Source organism: Heliangelus exortis, chromosome 1 (assembly GCF_036169615.1).
Source record: "Heliangelus exortis chromosome 1, bHelExo1.hap1, whole genome shotgun sequence".
Taxonomy (NCBI): Eukaryota; Metazoa; Chordata; class Aves; order Apodiformes; family Trochilidae; genus Heliangelus; species Heliangelus exortis.
Window position 1 is genome coordinate 62,918,543 of NC_092422.1, and position 17,401 is coordinate 62,935,943.

Here is a 17,401-nt window from a genome sequence, read left to right on the forward strand (position 1 = left end):
AACCCTTCCAATTTACTTCCACTTAAAAGCCCAGCAACACAAGACAGTGCCATGCGCCCCATACCTAAGGACTGTGGTCAAAACCTTTGGTCTCTTACGTAAGGCTGTTCAGGGAGAAAAGAGGAGGCTTCCCCCCCAAGCTGAAGGAAATCTTCCTAAAGTTAATCTGCTGGTTGTTAAGTAACTTAGGGCAGACACGGAAAGCAGACTCGATCACATGCATGGGATTAGCACACTGCATACGCATGACCACGGCCCGTGCTGCCCGGGCAAAGGCGCCGAGGGGACGCGTGCGTAACCTCCGCTTAATACCCTTAAATCACCCCAGGGGCTGTGTGGGGCAATTCCCAGCAAGGTGGAGGCCAAGGGGTGCAGTGAATCTTGCTTTGTCTCTTATCCACCCTTGGAAAAAATGCCCATTTCGTGCTGCCCTTCCCAGTAGCTTGGGGCTTACGTTACCAGCAGGGCCAGGGTGGTGTTGGGATCTGAGCTAGGAGCTTACCTGAGGAAATGCCACTGAGATGGTACCATCAGATCCTTTGAGAACAGAGAATAGACCACACTCTGGGAGATAATTATCCATTTGCGATACAAACATGTTTTCTTTTGCAGTAGTCAGACTTTTAAACCACTAGGCAATTTTTTTCCCCCTCAGGAAGGTTAGCCTGCTATTATAAAAAAAAAACCGCTTATGGAAAGTGCCTACTGAAGTGTAGGATGACACAGATGAATACAGATGCCTTCTGCCAGCCAGCTAAAGCATGCCAGTCTGTGCCCAGAGCTGTGAATCACGATGCTGAAGTCCCACTGCTCCATCCTCTGCGTCCCCTCCGTCAACCTCCATCAACTCAGGTCTCCAAAGCCCCCATCTCCCTAAAGGGAGGCAGGGCAGCTCCCAGTGCCTATCAAAGACTGGAGCTGGGCATGGACATGGCTGTGGCCAACTCAGATTGTAACACAGCTCAGCCTTGCTGAGTGTCCCCGACTCTGTCATAGCTCTTGTCATCTTGAGGTATGTTTTTAAGACAGCCCCGACACCAGTTGGCTCCCACCACAACGCTGGCAGCAGCGTGCTATAATTTTGCTCAGCCATAAGAATTTTAAGCTGTGCTTAAGCACTCTTGCTAACCACACAAGACCTACCAAAGTGCAGTCAAAAATGGCTGAAGCCCTTCAGCCAGCCAAAGGGCACTCCAGATAAGTAAGTAAATAAATAAGCATGCTGCTGCAGACAATGAAAGCCTATCTGAAGTATTTCGAAACCAAAGAGCAGCATAAGGAGCTTCAATGGGATTTGTAAGGCAGTGCATGGGGGTACCATGTTTACAGGAATGAAATTTCAAGCGTTGCTCCACTTTTCAAGCCTAGCATGGGGACTTCTCATAGGAATAGCAGTGAGGGGAAAAAAAAGAAAAACAACCTGATTAGTAACAAAGGCTGACATTTGCTTAAGTCAGGAGAGGAAGTCTGGTATTTTCAAGACAGCATGTGCAATGGGAGATGTGTCAATACCATAGCACCATCAGCAGCCTTGCTGAAGGTGATACCAGAGCACTGCAGGACAGAGGCACCTTGGGACAATGGGGCACTCGGGGGTGAACCGTGTGTGCCAGCTCCAAGCTATCTACCCCTCCAGGCTTTCACTGTCCTTCAATGACATCCCAAAACTTCCACCAGCCTTACCTTCACAGGGCCTGGACCACAGGGGCCTCTCTATGGCAGAAGGGTTAGAGCTAAGGACAAACCATGTCCCCCAGAAAAAGAGCAAAACAGGAAGGGTGCAAAACAGAATAAGCTGCTGCTTGCTCTTACCTCGAGCACCCTCTTAAACCTCACAGCTCCTGTGTGGAGCAGTGGGAATGGTTTCATACTGACAGCATTTTGTCAGCATTTTGTCAGCATCAGCAATGTAGAAGACAAATGATAAAACTCAATGTTACTTCAGAGGAGAGGAAAAAAAAAAGTGGTCAGTGATTTTTCAGAAGATGGAACTGTACACACTCCAAAAACACAAGTTCCTTTCTTTTAAGACCTCCCAAAAAAATGAGGGCACATGGAAACTCACACTTGTCTCATTTGAAAGTCTTGCCTGCAGGCCTTACACCCCCTGGGAATGAACTTAGAAGCCTGCATGAGAGACTCTGAAAATTTACTGTCCAAGCCAAGCATATACAGAAGAAAAACCTTCCTTCAATCTGCCTCCTCAATGACCCTCTAAAACCAGGTATTCTATCCAGCACAAATCTGTTCTTCTAACAACAGGAAGGCAGGAGTGAAAAGAGCACATTTAATGGAATTTACCCAGAATGAAAGCCAAGGTCTCCCAAACACCAACTTGGGCCAGCTGGAAGAAGAGAAAACACAGCTTGCTCCTACCCCTCAGGTCTCAGCCCTGAACACAGCCACTTCTCCAAGCCTGCTCCAGACACTGGCCACCACAAAAGCTGACAGCTGCCAAACTGGGCAGTGCTGTGTGATGGGGGCAATAGGTAGGGGAGGAGGAGAGAAAGAAAGGACCACTGGGACCTATTGCAAGGGCCCCACTCCAGCATCTGAGACCAAACAGTGGCACTTTCAGTTACAACTACAGGGCACCAAGGGTTAATAACATGTAATACTAACATTTGTAACAACTGGCAATACCAGAGCTAATGAGTTTCTCTTCTGATGGAGTTCTTACAAAATATCCAGAGTTGGTAGCCTGCTTTCTTCCCCAAAACATAAACTTTCCCATAAGAACTGAAAGCTTTGAAAGCATAAGTCGCAAGAGGTTCTGGCTAAACTTTAGGATCAACATCTGTGAGAAGCAGGCCTGTTCCTTCAAAACCTGTGGCAGGCATACCTGGTTGTGAGGCTACGCAGAGCTGTGTGAGCTCAGGACCTCCCTGAAGTCCACTGACCCGGAGGAGAAGATGGATGGGCTGAGCAAAATAGCCACAATACTGCAGAAGGGAGCACAGCAGTCAGCCCAACCTGTACATGAAACAGCCCTACCTTTCAAACACCTGGAAAACACCTGGAGGTCAGGGTGGGAGGGGAGGTGGGGCAGGCTCGTGTTCAAATAAAAAGAGTAAATGGGGCCTTTACATAATAACTAGTTAAGCATGCAACGCAGGAACAACTAATCACTGATGCCTACTTATTTTTTTTCTTAAAACAAAGCAAAGACATGTCCTGAACTCCTAGGAAAAGGATTAAAGAACCCTAAAGTACGCATTTTTGCAGCTTTCTGAACCTGCCCATCACCACCCCGAGAGCAGTGATGCAAAGAAATGACACTCTCTTCACGTAAGTATTGCTCCTGGACTCCATGAGAGTGCAAACCCTTCAGGTACCTCTGTGCCACACCTCCCCACCTTCTTTCCCAATTCTCTCACAAAACAAATCAAAATAGGACCTGTGCCAAACAACTGTTAAATTGTCTTTTACCTTCTCAACTTTCCATTAGATATAGGGATGGTGAGTCAAAGAAGTGCATTAGTCCAACTCCCTCCCCATAAAGATTAATGACAGACTTCAGAATACCTGCTGCACTTCTAAATTGGCCATGAGGCCTTAAGTACTTTAATGAAGTTCTGATAAGTGTAAAAAAATGTTAGAGTAAATTCAGCTTTGAATAGGTGTAGGCATCGTTTCATGCATTTGCCAACCAAGAGTTAAAAGTGTAAGTGAAAAGCACGATCAGGAGTAGGAAAGGCTTAAAACCCAAGGGCATCAGTAAGCCCTAGCCCCCCAAGAGTGACTTCCCCCCCCACCTCCCTAAAGCCAGAAAAATGGCCAAAAGAGAAGCCAGCTGAGAGGATTTGCAACATGAAACTGTCAGGCACAATACTGAAATTTTTCCTGTCTGCTAAAAAGGGGGTGGGGGGAAGAGCCCTGCTGGAGAGGTCATTAAAGACAGATGGCTCACATACAGCAGACTCCTCTGAAACCCAGGCACCACCATCAATCAACCCAGATACCTGCTGGTTCAGGTAGATCCCCATGGTCAGAAAGCAAGGCTGTGGCCAGGGGGGGTGAGCAGCACCTCCCCAGGACACAAAACCCATCTCCCACTCATCTCTGCCAACAGCCCATCCGTGGCTGCTGCCACACCAAGCATGTCTGGGCCTGGGGAGACAGAGGAGGAGGAGGACAATGGTGCGACCACGAATGATTTTTGCATTTAGGTTTCCTGGACAAGTATCAGCAATCTGTCAAAAAAGGAAAGAAAAGCCCTAACTGAACCATCAGCTACGCTCATTAAAAATCCTAAAGACGTCTGGAGAACTGCCCTTTCTCCAGCATTAAGTCATTGGCAACTTCATCTTAACTCGGACAGAGATTTCCCCATCCTCCTTCCCTCCCCCTCCCTACCCCACGCCAAATTTAACCGCAGAAAAGAGGACTGGATTGTGCTTAATAAAAAAAATTAACCAAGGGCTCACAAGAGGGGTGAGGGAGACGGGAGGGAGCGAAGGAGGGGGCTGCAAAGATAAGTAAATCCTTTGCTTTGCACATGTCTTGTCGTTATTTATCCCCTCCCTGCCATCATGTGAGCTGAGCCAGAGTCTGCATAGCGAACAAAGGGCCTTTGCCGGGCCCTCCACAAGGAGCCCTTTAAGCATTTCTGCACAGCAGACAAGTATTCTTCTAATTAGCCTCCAAACTGGGACAACAAAATAAAAATAAAAAACCTTTTATGCAACGTTACCTCTTCACAGTGCTGCAAAAAGTGATCTGGCTGGGGCACATAAACCCCCTACACACTGGGTGAGAAAATTCCTAAATTTCATCATGCTGTCTACCCCCCTCTATCAATCAACAAACCAAGCACTTTCATTAATGGTGGCTCAGCTAACTTGCTAATTGCTTTGCTCTTGCAAGACCCCACTGTATCCAGTCCTGGGGCGCCCAGCATAAGAAGGACATGGAAGTGTTGAACTGAGTCTAGCCATGAAGATGATCAGAGGGCTGGAGCACCTCTCACATGAAGACAGGATGAGGGAGCTGGGGTTGTTCAGCCTGGAGAAGAAGTGGCCCTAGGAAGACCTTACAGCAGCCTTCCAGTACCTGAAGGGGTCTACAGGAAAGCTGGGGAGGGACTTTTTACAAGAGCATGTACAATGCTAACTAGAAGCGCTGCCTTCAAAAGCTAGCCCAGAGTTCAGAGCTGAAAGGTGCAGAGCTGATTTTTGCACAAAGAGAAATACAAGGCCTGAACTGGCTCAATGCTGGCTCAAAATGCAACCCCCTGACAGTGAGTGCGTGCATGTGACAGTCCATGTGTCCCCGTGTCTGTGCATTCCTGCACACTAGCAAGCCCTGCAGCACAACAGGAGGGTCTGCAGAGCAGCAGACCTGCTCCTGAGGAGCTCAATCCTGCAAGATGCTCAAAGCAACCCCTGCCCCACTTGAGCCAAGTCACCTGGTTTCAGAACTGTAAAATGAGTCGAAATGTGCAGAATCAGGCTCTAAAGTAGAAAATAATCTCCTCTGCCTAAAACCACAGCAATCCTCGCCTGCCAGTTCTTTTTAATCGCTAGACTGACAGCCATGTGGTGAAGTCGACATCGCCAAGTACTTGTCATTTCATCAGTGCTGCCAATTCCCATCTTGCTGAGACAATGACACATCAAAAATAGCTTTCATCTGTTTATATACTGCATGCTCTGCAAACTATGTCACCAACTGCTGGTGTGGAAAAAAAGCCCTTTTTTAATAATCTCCATCCTAGAAAAATAAGCAGGATTACGTACTCTCTGAAAAATAAGAAATATGCATTCCGTATTTTGGGAAAACTTCAATGCGCCCCATATTTCATGTCAGATTATTATATTCTGAAAATATTTATTACAGTAAATCATAATAATCACTCTTTACTAACAAAGGGCAAAGGAGTCATAACCCCAACTTTTTTTTCAGCAAAATGCTGTTTTCTGAAGCTGCTGAAAATATTTAGAAGACAGAAGCAGATCTCCAAAAGCATTTTTCCTTATAAAAGCGGGAGTTTTTAGCAGGTCCAAACAGATGCCAAAAACAACACACACAACATTTCACAGTCTTTCTTTACATTTTCATTGGTCTCATACAGACATACACTGCATGAGTCACATCCCTTTGTTCTGTCTTCCTGGGCTATTCAAATTTGCTGAGCTATTTCTCAGTGGACGCCATAATTAGAAAAAGTCCTGCTCCCTACTGAGCTGATGAACATCTGAGTTTGCGTTCATAAGAACATACCATGAAATGTTTACTTGCTCAATGTCTGCTTTGTTCTTCCCTCCTTCAATAAAGAATACACAGGGTACGAAGGTTTTAAAGCACTGAGCTACCTACATGAAAATTTTGAAGTAGATCTTTCTAGAAATCCAGAATTCTGAATAAAGGCTGGAGAGCCAAATTACAAAATTACAGCAGATCACCCTACAGCTGAGAAACTATATCCATGAGACACTATGAGGCAAGCAATGCCTAAAATGTGCTTTGATTCTTCATAAAATTCATTCTGTACTTTCCTGAGAACTGCGAAAGCAACTGCAGAAATTCAGGAACAAGATGTTTTTCACAGCTAAAAAGAACATTTTTAAAGGCGAAATAACTTATTTACTTAAGCCCTGAATTTGCTGTTTAGAGGCAAATTTTCATCTGAAATACTTGCAGAATATGTGTAAATGTTTCAGAAAAAATGGAATACGTAGCAGTTTTGGAAGGGAGTCCCAGCTGAGACTGCAGGAGATAGCAAGCCTCAGGCCTGACTTATAGAACTCTCATGACAGCTTAATAAATCAGAAAAACGTATTTTTCCAACTTGTAGATTAAAACAAATACCAATTTGGTGATAGCATGCTTTTGAACAGCCATGTTTCCAAAGGAAAAAGGACTGTTTACACTAGCCTGATACTCTAATAGACGGACACACATGCATCATTAATTATGCCTGGCAGATGGAAGCAAGCTGTGAGTGCCCAAAACACAACCCACGGGTCATCAGGCTGCTGAGGTGTAGGTGTAATTTTGTTATCTTGAAATGAAGGGAGATGAACAGCAGGGAAGATGATGCTGTGCCTGCTGCAGATGGCTCCTGGGTGCTCCTCCCCAGACCAAGACATCCCTCCAGTGTTTCTAAGACTGTTTACTGGACAGCAATTTCAATCAGTATGTTTTCACATAGCCAGACTGATTGCTGCAGGATGACAGCAAAACCAAAGGTGGAAACATGGTTTGTACCGTAAGGGTTATCAAGCATGGATGAACTGGGTGCAATCTTGATCAGAGAAAAAAAAAAAAAAAGTAAAGATCACTCACTACACATCGCCACCCATCAGCTGCCAAAGATCTGTATATCCTGTGGAAGGGCTCTGTCTTTCTCTGTATATATATGTATATAATCCTTTTCTCCATCACTGCCAAGTATTACAGACATCAGCCTAGGCATTAGAGAACTGGAGTCTGATCCCACATGGAAGCTCTTAGGCTAGTCCAAATATACTTAGATTTTTGTGTAGAAAAAGCTTAAGTTCTTGGAAACAGGCTTTTAACATCAGAAGTGGCAGCTCAATGGCATCTTAAAAAGAAGTACCCAGCACTGAGTGCAGCTGAGGGGATGTAATGCTGACATAAAGCAACTAAGCGAAGGAGAAAGTTCCCCTATTTTCTCTCTATCAGGATTTAATATCAAGTTGGCTAAGTGGAATTGTACAGCTCAATGGAAAAAGCAGATTTATTTTTTCCCTGTACTCCTCTCTCCTTTTCAGCTGTCTTCTTCCTTATGGAAGCAGTATTAGGTAAATTAAAACAGTCCTTCACACCCCTCAGGACCTGCGAGGCCGAAAGCAGAGCTCAGAAAAGTTCTTTTGAAACATAGCTCTGAAAGGAAAAGCTCTCCCTTGACGAGGTGGCAATGTAGAGGCTGGGATTGATAAACCGAGACATTAGCTGTTGGTCTGTTCTCACAGTCCAAACCAAACAAGTGAAAATAGGACAGAATAACATGTGTGTTAATATTAAATCCATATTTTAAAACAATATTGGGGAAAGACTGGTAAGAGATCCATTGCAATACACTCCATGCAACCATGCAACTGCTGGATTCTTCTGGGTTTTGTTTTGGTTTTTTTTTCCTAAGTAAACGTATTCCATAAGAGGAAAGATATTCACATATGGTAAAATTTTAATTCGGTTAGTTATATAAACTACATGCCACTATATAAATTCTCACCAGTAGTTTCAATTCCATAATCACAAGCTGTTATTCGCTTTCCATGATTACACGTTCTGCCCCACTGAGAAGTTCCTCCTTCCACTTCAAACATGGGTTAAGCAACTCACAGATGCATTTAAATCAGATTGTAAAAGAACTCTGTGAGCATTCTGAGTATAAAATATACTAAAATTAAGTCTGACTTTGTCATCATACTTCATCAGCCTGCCATCGACTTCACCAGGTACCCAAAGGTAACATTGTTCAAAACTGAGACAGGGCATAAGCACACCACATAAAAAAGGACAAGGTAAAATATCTCTCAGTTTAGTATTCTTAGGTTAGCCTGCAAGCAAAATATTTTCAAAAAATTTCACAAAATTGTAAAGCAAAGCTTCTATAGAAAAAAATCCTCATTAAGAACTTTCTTAAAATGCCACGCAGCGATCACCCAAAATGCAATCTTAGGTCTTCGTGAGATGGCCTTTTATTCCAAATTTTAAAATAATTAAAATGTATCATATGCAAGTGTTGGATGGGGCTGAGTCCATGACTCAGTTCCCATGTCACCTCCAATCACAATGACAAATCAGCTCCTCAAGATCAAGTGTGAGAGCTAAGGGTAGAATGATTTATTATTGGTAGCTCTAATCAATCCAAACCCAACCATTTCTAGCTCTTTGGTAAGTAAAATAAACTAAATGCAGGCTTCTTCCATTTGTGATACACCTAATTCAGGCAGGAAACTCTTCAAATCTAGGATTACAAAAATGTAACTAAGATATTGGAATAATCTGTTCCTCCAGGCCCCCAGTCAATGGAATGATTTGCTAACATAAACTTGAGAACATGCCTGTATTTTCCTCAGTATCAATGCCCTAGCATATACATCCAAAATTAAACATAACACTTCTTACAGCAGCCTACAGGCATGCTCCAAGAGCAATCAAGCTGAACAAACACTGGGTGGAGAAACGTTAGGGAGAAGGAATAACACTCAAATTGCCACTTTTTAACAGAGATTATAGTATTTACTCCATAGTGCCTGCCACAAGATATTTCCAAGGTCTGGTTAATGTCTGCGTACAGTTACCAAGAACACAGGGTAGAATAAAAAAAATTAATTTTTATTATTAAGTTTCAAAGGCACCCCAAATAACACACTTCACTGACAGCCTTCATGTGTGGCAATCAGCATAGCTTAAATCACTGTAAGTAATCTCCGAGGAGAGCAGTGATGTAGTCATCCCAGAAACAGGGAACATGGGTCAGGGGTCAAAGAGCTTACCAACGTAAGAGCTTGCCACAGACATCTCAAAACCAGCAGCTTCCAGCTCCATCCAATATATGGCACATTCACACATGACCTGTAACCCACTGCTAAATCCCAGGGCTGGGATTCTGATCTCACTAAATCTGGGAATTATTTGGGATTTGGCCAGGACAGTCCAGAGCAGAGTTGGACAGTAAACGCATACCTATGCTTCAGAGCAAGATTAGCCTGAAGAATTATTATCTCTAAAAGACCAGAAGAAAACAGAAGTGTATGACAGCTACACTGTGAAAGAACAGTACTTCACAAGGAGTGCCAAAGCCAGGCAGATTTACAGTCACTGAAAAGCAAGCAAACAAAAGAAACCATGAAAAATACTTTTAATTTTTTTTTTTTTTTTTTAATTTTGTGTGTGTGTGTGCTGAAGCTATCCAATAGGGAGACCCAAATTTTGGGCCACTGAGACTATTCTTCTATCCACATAACCTTTTATTCGGCCTCCCTGCAAACTGGTGATAAAGTCCTGGCACACTCCACTTTCCCATGTTTAGGCAACATAAAGGGAAGATGCAAAAAAAGAAAGGCGCTTCTGCAAGACTAACAGTGCATCTGCTATTTCACAACTTCTGAGCAAATAAACCCTAGGCTAACCTGGGGTTTATGTATTTTTGTGGGGTTGGAGAATATTTTCTCATTTCCCTCAACATTACCCAAACACGATGACCCTAGACAGATGAGCCAGTTGTCCTGTGGCAGCTGAAGGTCTTTCTCAAGCCAGCTGTCCACCATCCATCCCTGCCTCAGCAGCAAAATTTACCCACTGCAACCCACCTACATGCATGCTTTGCCTTCTCCACATCCAAACAGAATCTGAGCTCCAGCTGCCTCTGCCCACAGCTGCATGATAATAATACCCAAGCACTGTAGGGCAGGCACCCCACCCTCTTCACCACTGCCACCAAGACAGCACTTCCATCAGCACACCATCATCCTTCATGGCTCATCTGCAAGCATGCAAGCAGGTGCCAGGCTGTCCTCTCCTATTTCGGCTTGTTTGTTCATGGTAGGTGAATTAAAAGGGCAAACACAAATGCTAGCTCAGTTAGTTGCTTAGCCAACTTGTTGGGAGAAGGAATTTAGTCAGGATTCCAACAGACTTTATCCTACAAACCTGAACTATTCATCACAAGTGAGTACCAGCAGCTCAACTCACCAGCAATTGCTCCTTGCAAGTTCCATATGGGAAGCACATTAGATTTCCCTACCAAAACAGAGGATACTGATCACATGATCCCTCTCTTCACATGCTTAATCAGAAGGCGTTTTGAATTTGAATGGAACTATGGCAGAAACTCCCTTGTGTCATTCAAAGCTCACCAGAAAAGCAAATTCTATTTTGCTGCAGGCAAAGGATTGCAAATAACCCTGAAGAGCTATAGCAAGTAAGCAAAGGAAAGGTTGGTCAAAAAGGCCAGTGCCACCTGCACTTATTTACACACTTGGGCAAGACTGAAGGAACCAGAGGGCTGCAGTTACACCAGACTTGCTTTTCTGTTGTCTCTTCAATCACCTTTCCTCACAGAAAAACAACCTCATAATAGCAGGTTTGGTGGGCTTTTTTTCTGTTGTTTTGAACTTGTAATATACAGCTATGGCAGTTCTTCACCTACAAGACATTTTAATCATTTGTTCCCCTTCTAAATTCTGTGAACAAGTACATCTTCACAGAGACCTGTTAACACCCACATGACCCATGACACCACTTTTAATGATAAAACCATCATTAAAAAGATGAAGGACAGAAGCCAAGGAGACAGTTCCTCTAAGCAAGCAGTTTTATTTAGGAGGTTCTTTATTAATATGATATACAATGCAGTACACCATACTGAAAAAACACTTGCACAAAAAAGTAATAAAGAACAGTAAACTCTAACGTGGGGGAAAACAGATTTCCAAGACTCGCTGCTGGCCAATTTAAATTACGCTGCTCCACAGCTGTTGTGTTTTGTTTTTTGCTTGTAACTGGGCTTGCATTAGTACTTTTTTGCAGAGAAACCCATGAAGCATCCAGTCAAACACAGAGAGATGAAGTTCTTCCATGCACAGGGATGCCCGGTGCTTTGAAGCAGGACCTTTGCATCCGAAAGCCAGGCTCTGGGAGAGGCAGCAGCCTGCTGCCCTCCTCAGCTCTGCTTCTAACTGCAAACCCAAAACAGCACTGACAGCAGCAGGCCACTATTTTTAATTACACAGCTGGGATCATCTGTTCCCTGAAGAACTCTCTAATTGCTCTCTGCTTGACAGTCCCATCCCCCCTCTCACAGCAACCAGGTCTTGAGCATCTCATAACAACAGCCCTGAGGTCCCTGAAACACAAGCACATAATTTCTGGAATATTTGATTTTGTTGAGGTCTTTTTTTTTTTTTCTAGCATCAAAAAAGTCTAGACATGGAAGTGTGGAAAAAATCATCACAGACAAAAAAAAAAAAAAGAAAAATATATAAAAAAAATCTGAGCATCAAATATGCACACCTTCCACCCCAAAATCTATGTTATTTTAATACTAATCCATATCAGTATGGCAAGGAGGGTCAGGGAAGCCACTCCAGCACCAGAACAACCTGTACCATGTCCCACCCCACAGCTCACAAGAACACAAGGAAAAGGCTGAACAAGGGACCGCCAACACCCCAACCCAGGGTTTCCAGGCACTCACAGAAACAGAATCATAGAGTCACAGAATGGTTTGGGTTGGAAGGGACGTTAAAGATAACCTATTTCCAACTCCCCTGCCATGGGCAGGGACACCTTCCACTAGGCAACGTTTCTCCAAGCCCCATCCAACCTGGCCTTGAATGCTTCCAGGGAGGGGGCAGCCACAGCTTCCCTGGGCAACCTGTGCCAGTGCTTCACCACCCTCACACTTAAACCAGCTCACCTATTCCTATCTACTCAAAGGAGAAGATAAGGGACACACTATAGCTGACAAAGCACAGAAACATTTTTAACACTAGCACTTTAGTCTTGCCTTCCTCCCTGTGAAAACCAAAAGTGACCTCCACAGGGAAAGGTACTCCAAAGGGGACCCTCTGGGCAGGGCCAGAACTGGGAGGGAGGCCACAGGGTGGACACCAGTCCACCCCCATCTTCAAGCTGCCAGCCACTTAGCCAGGACCTCCACAACAGGTCACAAAACTTGTGGCCTCCCAAGCATGGCTGGGGCCAATGGCCATCCCTCCAAAGCCCACAAAAGAGGCCAAGCTCACCCTCTGTGAGGGGTAGCTTTTGGAAAGCACTTAGATGAAAAATAAGTGCTGAGGAGGAAGAAAATAAGTATTTGGCACACACAGCTTCAGTTTATAGCACAGTAGGTTTATAAACAACTCTGTGAAATTGAACTTTTTCGGTTTGTTGCAATTTTTTTTTTCCACTAAAACAATCACTCACACACTCATGGTACAATTCATTAATATCATTCTCCCCTTTTACCTTTGCCCCCAGCCCTTTTCCACTAGCTCTGGAGGCAGTAAATTAAATGTATGAAGAAAGTTTCCACTGTAAGTTTCTGGTTTCTGACTTCATTTAAAAATTTCATCATGCTTCAGCTATTTCAAACATCCCCAGCCAGCCCAGAACTGCATATGACACCCATCCATAACAGGAAAGTTAAATGCTTATAATGAAGTACCTCTCACTTGGGTCAATGGAAAGTATTAAGTCTAAACACAAAATGTTTGGCATGTTCAACCTCACTTGGTGCTTCTATAGCCCCTTGCTTTCAAACAACTGTAGGGAGAGATGATGCTTTTTTAGGGTCCTCTGTCCTAATATTATTCTTATCTCCCATTATGCATCCAAGCCCATTCAAGTGCTTTCCTCTGTTACATGAAGACTGTAAAGCTGTTTAGCTACTCCTTGGTCCACCCTGCTGTCTGTTAGGTTCTAATGGACATGAGGACATCTTGACAGTCCCAACGCTGATCTGCCTCACTGTTTAGAAGAGCTGCCAAGTCTCCTTGAGAAAGGTGTCTGCACAAGAGATGCAGGCAGATTTCCTGCTTGGAAAATCGCTTACAGTCTCACCTTCAGGGGACACAGGGTTTCACAGCCATATCAAAATAAAAGTTTGCACCTCAGTCATGTAAGAATCACAGGAATATCTAGAGTCTATATAGACAACAACACGTGTCCACCACGTATTTGTGGGAAAGAAAATATGAAGACATCTTGCCCAATGCACCATACTCATAGAATACCAGGTTGGAAGGAATCACAGAATCACAAAATAGTTTGGGTTAGAAGGCACCTTAAAGATAACCTAGTTCCAATCCCCCTGCCATGGGCAGGGACACCTTCCACTAGACCAGGTTGCTCCAAGCCTCATCCAACCTGGCCTTGAAAACTTCCAGGGAGGGGGAAGCCACAACTTCCCTGGGCAACCTGTGCCAATGTCTCACCAGCCTCATAGTAAAGAATTTCTTCCAAATGTCTAACCTAAATCTACCCTCTTCCAGTTTAAAACCATTAGCCTTTGCTCTATCCCTACATGTCCTTACAAAAAAGGAACTTCAGGGATGATCTGGTCTGACCTTTCTTGGCAAAAGCACAGTCTCAACAAGATGGCTCAGCACCCTGTCCAGCTGAATCTTGAAAGTGTCCATTGCTGGGGAATGCAAATCAGAAAGCGGTGCAGGTTTACACAACCCTGTTTTCACCAACCTACTGCAAGAATATTAATGCAGAAACACCGAGACCAAAAATACTAATGAGTACAAAAGCCATGTAATCATTTTCCCAGATTAAATCCATCTGTCCAACAGAATCCATCTGTCCAAGGAGCTTATTAAGGCTGGAATAAGTCTTTTATTAGTTGGGTTACTAGGATCCAAGCCTTATCTCTGTCACCTTTCAGTACTCCCAGGCGGGCCAGCCAGCCGGCATGAAGAGCCAGCTGCCCCTGATACCACCAGGCTTTGCCATAGTTCCGACCCCTAAGTGTCCCCTGCACCTCCCAGCTCCACAGAGAGGGAAAACTTTCTTGGTGGGAAAACCGTGGAGCCGGAGGCTCATTTTTTCTTTTTTTTTTTTTTTCTCCCCCCACTTAATTGTGTTCGTGCGTTTGACGCTTGACGGGAAAAAAGCGGTGCTCTGAACGACTCTTCTCACCCATAAAAAGACAGGAAGGGCACGGCTGCAAGCACCCCAACCTCAGCAGAGCCCAAGCTTTCAGCCACGGCACAATCCCACCTCTGTGCCCCGGAGAGCTATGAAGGGAATCACTCAAAACCCAAACCCAGGCGAAAAGAAGGCGAGCAATGTCTTCATAAGCTCGCGAGGGCACGGTCCCGGTGTCTGGGGCTTTGGCTTGCCAAAAAGCAGCAGAGCGGGAGGCGAACAGAGCCTCATCAGTCTCCCTGGCCTCTATTCAGAAGCTGGCAGGAGGCTGGAAAGCCAAGAGACTGCTGCTGAAGTTCAGCTTTGTTCACTGCTTGGCACGGCCGGGAGCGGCTGACGGTCCAGAGAGGCCGGCACCAGGAACGTTTAGAAGAGAAAGGTCTCCCAAAAATGGAAAGGATGGGGAAGGAGTGGCTAAACAGAGACATATTCCCACCAGGGATGCCAGAAAAAAGAAAAAGGAAATTACAAGAAAGAGGAAGGGGAAAAAAAAAAAAATCCTGTTCGAAGCAATTTAAGCAAAGGTTATGACCAGGCAAAGAAAAAAGGGCAAATATCAGTTTAAGTTTGGAAGGGAAATTGCAGGAAGAGCACCTATCAGGTCGCAAATGTTTTTATTTTAGCTTGTTTAAATAAAAGACATCTATCAACAATACATTACAACTATAAGGTATGACTCCTTCTTTACCCGGATAAGTTGGAGATTTGTTTATTCTCCCCAAAGCCTACAGGAATTTTTTCCTGTGTTTTATAAACTCTGTTTATAAGACAAAAATATATGTATTTGCAGGCTGACAAACTACAGGCAGACACACTACAGCAGACAAAGAAGAGTGATGGGAAGAATTAAGTCAAAACCCCCCAGAGTGGTGGTATATCTACTGCTCATAATCTCTGCTACAGGAGACCAAAGCACGCTTCAGAAATTCACCAACACATTGGCCAGGACACCGAGCAGAGGCCACCACTGTAATTTCTGTGCTTTAAAGACAAACTACACCAACAGCAACACAAGCTCTGTTGAAAAGAGGATAATTGCTTTAACTTTTAAGGACTGCAGAAACAGGAATGGGGAAGATGAGCAGCCCAAATCCGGCATCTCCTGTGGCAGTGCCTCTGAGCCATTACAATAGTGGACTATTAGGACACCACAGATGGGGCCCATGGGGAGGGTCCATCATGCACAACCAAGCCCAGAAGCCAGCTTATGTTTCCTATAGCTCAGGGAGCTCTAGTGTGCATCCTTAAAACCAGATCTCTTTATCAAGACAGCCCTGAAGTTACTCATTTAGCCCCCAAACTGCTCACCCTCCTTCACATTTGGAAACACTGGATGAAGTGGACTGCAGCCAGCATAACCACATGCACGTGATTTGTATGTGAGTGCACACATCCTGCACAAAGAAAAGAGGCAAGGGCCTTCTCACCAGGGCTGGGGCAGGAAAGTTGGAAAAGCTTTCTGACAAGCTCCACTGTGAACCAGGATGCACGTCCAAAGAGCCTACTGGTGTAATGCTGTACCTGACCCATTTCACTGGGCTTATTTTAGCACAGTGAGATGAGCTGAGAAAGAGTTGCTCATTTTCAGACACACACACACTTGTGCCTTCTCCCTTCCGAATTAAGACGAAGGAATACAAATTTACATTTCATCACTTAAGCCACCAAAACCACCGATTTCTCAAAAATCTAGACTGAAAAAATCTGTAAGACACTGCCAAAATTGCACACACTAGACCATACGTCCACCCAAAATGACTGCGGGCCCAACATTTTGTACCAGATCATACAATTTTCTTTCTCACATTTCCTACCTCCCAAGAGGAAATAAACTGAGATAATAGTCAGTGAGATGTGATGAGGGTAATAACCATCAGTGAGTACAATCTATTAAAAAAAAATTAATTTGTTTCCATAATTTCCACAACACTAATCTACCCTGCTACCTCAGGAATCAGGAAGAGAATTACTGGCTCTACTCGTTCTAGATTTTTTTATAGGGTCCCTAACTGTTGAAGATAAAGCATATTTAATAATACATCTACAAAACCTCCAGTTTAATGCATAAATAACTCCTCAACTTTTAAGTAAGGGAAAGTACATTGCCCCTCATCACAATTCTCTTCTGGATTCCAGTTATAGTCAAGGCTGAGTCTAATCCACCTTATATTTTGCAGGACATGTCCTTTTCTGCACCTGGTCCAGAAGCAACATTACACCTGCACATGTGTACAGGTACATACACCTTCAGACTTCTCTCTGAAGTCATCCAACCCTTCCTCCTGAACTTACATGTACAGAGAGCCTTCACCCAGATGAGACAGCCCCAGTAACTGCACTAAAGGGAGAAAAAGGAGGGGAGAAAAAGAATTCAAGCTAGACCTCTGAACAAAGACTTTTTATACCCTAGACTTCCTAAGGGCTTGTCTACATGGGAAAGTCAGGGTGAAGGAAGCGACAGTGTGAATTTTCAGCCCACTTTTTTTCAGTGGGCTAAAGAAACCTGCGCGCTTAGTGCACACTCAGCATCCACAGGGGGAGTTAGTGCAGAGCAGCTAGCGTGCTGTAAACTCACACCCTAGCTTACTGCGCACTAACTTCCCCATGTAGACAAGCACTAAGCTGCGGGAGACTTCATTTGCCTCAATGCATCCATTTTGTTGGGGTTTGGTTTGGTTTGGTTTTTCCTTGCAGTGGACTAGTTCTGGAAAACTCGGGCCATTACTATACTAGAGGAAAAAAAATTAGCAAGCTAAAAACGCCAAACTTC

At 44.2% G+C, this 17,401-nt stretch overlaps 1 protein-coding gene and 1 long non-coding RNA gene across 11 annotated transcripts in view; one reads left to right on the plus strand and one right to left on the minus strand.

Moving 5' to 3' along the window:
- Nucleotides 1–17,401, minus strand: part of MAP4K4 (mitogen-activated protein kinase kinase kinase kinase 4) — a 164,369-nt gene that overhangs the window by 109,830 nt on the left and 37,138 nt on the right. The window lies entirely within an intron of this gene.
- LOC139796652 (uncharacterized) lies at nt 229–16,832 on the plus strand. Its single transcript, XR_011726081.1, has 3 exons — nt 229–355; nt 3,163–3,288; nt 15,422–16,832. It is a non-coding gene; the product is annotated as an uncharacterized lncRNA (long non-coding RNA).